We start from the raw sequence: 5,088 nt of genomic DNA, 5'->3' as shown, positions 1-5,088 counted from the left end.
TTACCTGACACGAAATGTGAACCACAAATCTTTTCTGTTGCTTTTGGTAGCCTGTAGAAACTTTGCTCAGACCCCTTTGAAAATCTATTTGTGCAGTCGATAGCACAGCAGCTCTTCCCCATGTTGAATATCGAATATAATTGAATATTTAAAATCTTGCCGGCTCTGCCACTCGTCTTTTTGCCACTCAGTGGGCGTAACCGCAGCGACTTCCGGGTACCGTGACGTCAAGTGCATACCCTCTATCATATTATATTATATTATATTATATTATATTATATTATATTATTATATTCTCTGTATCACATGACCATATCGATCACAATGAGCTCTGACACAGCGCCGTGGAAACTGATCACAACGTTACGGTCCGAGCTGCCTTTCACACTCAATATAATATTCTCCAGGATTATTTTCAGGCAAACTAATGTAGAAAAGGGGGAGATAGGGGAACATACAGCTATTGTTTCATTAGAAGAAGAATAAAGAATGAAGGTAAATGAAGGTAAATATTAAATCAAACACAGACAGTATCAGGAGCTACTGTCGTTATATTTTACTGAGAAGCAGAAGAGGAAGCTGCTGAGCTGAGGATGAGGAGGATGTTTCTATCTTAGCGTTTGTCTCTGGCTGTAAGTTATCTTATAAAGTTTACCTAAAGCAGAACTAAACAGAATAAATATGTACAGGAGATAGAAATGTTGCTGTTGGCTGAAGTGCTCTGTCTGACTGTGTGAACTCCCCCGCTGGGTCTTCTGCAGCTTCTCAACTACGAAATAGTTCAACAACTTTCTCAATTCACCATCAAGTTTCATAAAACTGTCAATATTCAGATTCTACGCAGCTGATTTCTGGATTCAAATATTCTCAAATGTGAATTTTGTGATGAAAACAGTACAAAAAAAAAGTCTGTCTCACAGTCCGCCATTGACCAGTCAGAAGAGACGCAATGCATTATGGGGCAGTTGAGTATGTGCTGTTTCTTGCTAATCTAGTTTACATTGATTCATTTCTCACATTGACAGAATTCACAGACTGAACAGCTGAAACAGATTCAATCCGATGTCATTCTTAGTCTGAGTGGATATTATAAAATGTGGGAGTTGCACTTTTTTTTTTGAATGCATTTTAAATTGTGTGTGTGTGGATGTCTAAAGATCGCTGCAGCAGTCATTCCCACTGGAAATATTTATTATTTACATATCTGACAGGAAATCCCTGAGTTAGTTTGTATTTGTGAGATTATAACAAGCTGCTTTAATGTGGATCACCACAGGTCATAGAGTTAAATTTAATATTTTAATTGTTAAATACAACATACAGACAGATACGTGGCAGATGAAGACATCCATTGGGTTGGTTACTGCAGACTGCACCATATTATTACACTGTCATCATAAAAATGAAATAACCACCACAATATATAAAAGTTTATTACAGAACTCTGGAACATATATTACATATTGGTTTACAGGCTGTTTATTACAAAATGTTTATCTTTGTTTTCATTTCAGTTTAGTTTCTTTACTTCACGTTACTTTTCAGGCTGCATTTGCTTTTTCAGTTTAGTTTTTATTAGTTTTAGATATTATTATTATGTATTTGTCCGGGGAAACAGACTCCTGATCAGTATTCACAGGAAATAATCTGCAGTTATTGTATTATTATCAGTTTAATCAATGATAAAGGTTGTAACCAGTGAGTTAAAGCAGCAGTTTTAGTTTGCCTCCCACAATCTGATGTAAACAGCACATTACAGCACACACACACACACACACACACACACACACACACAGCTCACATATTAAACAACCTCACTGAGCTCCAACTGAATGAAATGCATGAAATAAATAAATGTATGAGCGTTTCCATTTCTTCCATCGTCTTCTGCGGCTTTAAGTCGTCGCTCTCGAAACAATAAATCGGAGGCGTTGGACCCCGCGGGGCAGAAACACAGAATCACAACGACAAATGTCACAAAACTCACACTTTAGTTGGGAGGAAACCTGTGAGTGCAACCCCTCTGAGAGCTAATGAAGGAGGAAATGTTTCTGTTGTGTGTCTGTAATGTATGCAGGAGGAGCATCTCGCAGTGGCTGGGAGCAGGAATATGGCACTTCATCACACAGGAGGTCAGAGAGCAGCTGCAGGGGAGTCTTCAGTGGGTAAAGGACCATAAACATCTGGGAAACCTGTTCTCCTCTCAGGTCGCCTGGTCCCGCCCCCTCCACATATAAAAGATGGACGTCTCCACTTCCTGTCCCTGGAGTCTAAAGTGATCGGCACAGAGGTATCGAAGTCCTATGCTAAATATTGTGTGTGTTTGTTGTGGTTATTTCTTTATGTTGAAAATAAAAAGCCTTTTGTTTGTACATAGAATTATGTTTTCATTGTTCCTTTTATTCTGGTTTATTGATAATTGACTGAAACTGCTGTTTTTATCATCTACGCGTGAATAAAGGATTCTTCCAACCAAAAAAACCAAGTTGGGATTTGAAACTAACAAACGTTAAGATTATTCTGTTTCTGTCCACTTCTCTTTAAGTGATAAAAGCGACTGGTTTGTTTTTATTTCTTCAGTTGCATATCTGTGATTTAAACAGCAGAAACAATAGAAAAAGGACTTAAATAGATCATTTCTACTGTGGCAGACTTTAAAAAACTACCTTGCAGCTGCCATAAACTCTCAAAACAGTCCTAGACTAGTCCAACCTTGTTTCAGGGTCGCGTATCTCAGTTGAGCGCTTGTTCTAGTTTTTAAAGATCAGGTGTGTTAGTGAACTCTCTGTGCGCTCTGATGGATTACAGTCAGATAGAACGTGATTATTCTGCAGCAGGAACCAGCTGTTTCTCTCTATATGAACTAACATCTGTCTGATTGTTGCTGCAGCTGCAGAATGTTCATTAGCATGACAGCTAACACCGCTACACAACTTGTCATTATACAACACAAGTTGTAGTGCCTTCATGTTGCACACATAGAACTATTAATTAAGTTAGAATAACATAAAATAGAGTAAAACCAATAAATATAGTTATTTATTTAATAGTTACTGAAAAAATACACGAAACATACATCTTCACATAAAAACAAACCAACTTCCTCTCGTCCTGCCCATTTTATCCAAAACCGGCCATTAGCATGGTTGCTATCAGGGTCTCTTCCTCTCCTCTTGGGATTGATCTGACAGAGTGGATTGTCTCTTAAATCCAAACAACACACTTCCTTTCCTGATGAGTGAAGGCTAATCCTGATGTAGGTAATACGTGTTTCAGCAATAAAACTGAAAACAGATTCAAACAAAAACCGAAGTTTGAAGTTAGCTGCTTTCTGGTAACAGCGTCTGTGATGTTTTCAGCATAAAGTCAAAAGAAATACAGATTAAAACAAAAATGTACCAAGTTGGAAGGAGCTACCGGCCATAGCAACAATTATTTATAGCAATTACTACAATACAGATTACAATCTATAAACATAACAATAAAAAAATAGCTTTAGCAGAAATTCTCTTGCTCTGTAAACTATAATAGATGCTTGTTGGCATATAAATTAAGTTTTTCCATCAGTTAACAGCTTTTTTTACGCTTCAGATTAGCTTGTATGAGTCTTAAAACACAACACTAGTTAACTGTAGCTCCACTTTCTGCCTGTTGGCGTTAGCATTAGTGAAGCCTGAAAAACATCGGCGAGAAAGGTAGATACCTTGTTAAGCTTCTCTATGCTGCCGCTATACATCTACCATATTGCAGAGGTCAGATGCACTAGATAACAATACTGAAAGATTCAGACTTCACTACATATTCGACTGTAATTCGCTTAATTCTGAACCGATTTCCATGAAATTTAGTTTATTATAAATGTGAGAAACTGACGTGATTCTGGTCACTGGTTAATTCAGTCACTGGGGGCGGAGCTAATCAGCTCTTCGCCAAAAAATTAACCTTCGCTCCAATCTATGAACAGGAAACATCATTGTTAAATAGAGGTACAATAATAACCGAAGATGTGTTCTTAAAGAGTTGAAATTACATCTTCAATTTCACCTGGACTTCAACAGGATGAGAGACACACAGTGCATTGTGGGTAATAAGCTGCAGTAATAATTCAGCTGTATGTTTTGTATTTTTCATTGTGTCTGTTGATTGTCACTGACGGAGCGGCGTTAATCACACCTCATCTTCCTCGCGCCGCTGCCAGCGAGCTCATCGAATATTCAGAGGACGGATCTAATCAGACCCCCCCCGTGCCGCCGCCGCCGCTTACTCCTTTATTCCCATAATCCTCCTCCTTCATCTCTTCTTCCCGTCATCCTCATCTTCCTCTTTTTTCTTCTTCATCACCTCTTTCCTCACTGTGTGTGTGTGCGTGTGTGTGTGTGTGTGTGAGAGTGAGTGAGTGAGTGAGTGCGTGTGTGTGTGTGAGTGTGTGTGTGAGAGAATAAGGAGACAGGCACACCATCATGATTCAAGATCATATTTCAGTAAACATTCACTTTACCGCTGAGAGGGTGTGGTGTGTGTGTTGTGTGTGTGTGTGTGTGTGTGTGTGTGTGTGCATCGTGAGTGTGTGTGTGTGTTGAGGAGTCACCTTGAGGCGAGGATGTGGAGGACAGGAAGCCGTCAGTGTTTGCTGTCGTCCAGAGAAACACCTGCAGTCATGTGATCTTGATGAGATTTCAATTAAACATAAAGCTCCGCTGATCAATATATTGTTTTATTAATAGTGAATCAATAAATGACTCTGCACTGTGAAACTGATGCTGCTAAAAATCACAGATTCTTCAAAACAACAACAACAACATGCCTGAATGAAAGGGATTATGGAGGAATTAATATATTAATATAACAGTTTATGGACCCATTCAAATACACTAAAATAACATTGATTGGAGATTCATATCGTTTCGGTATCATATGAAACTAGATTTTGTGGTGAGCGAGCGCGTTGTCGGGAAGACACGCTCCAGGCTGGTAGTAAAAGCTGGACATGGCGATTTTGTCACAAGATCTCCTGATCCTTGACTCTCAATGTTGGGTTCCATGAGTTCCTTTTACAAACACTTTTATTCTCATGCTGGATTAATAAAT

This window comes from Morone saxatilis, unplaced genomic scaffold (genome assembly GCF_004916995.1).
Source record: "Morone saxatilis isolate NCDOM2014 unplaced genomic scaffold, NCSU_SB_2.0 Contig9, whole genome shotgun sequence".
Taxonomy (NCBI): Eukaryota; Metazoa; Chordata; class Actinopteri; family Moronidae; genus Morone; species Morone saxatilis.
The sequence above is the reverse complement of the archived record's forward strand: the minus strand, read 5'-3'. Positions refer to the sequence as shown.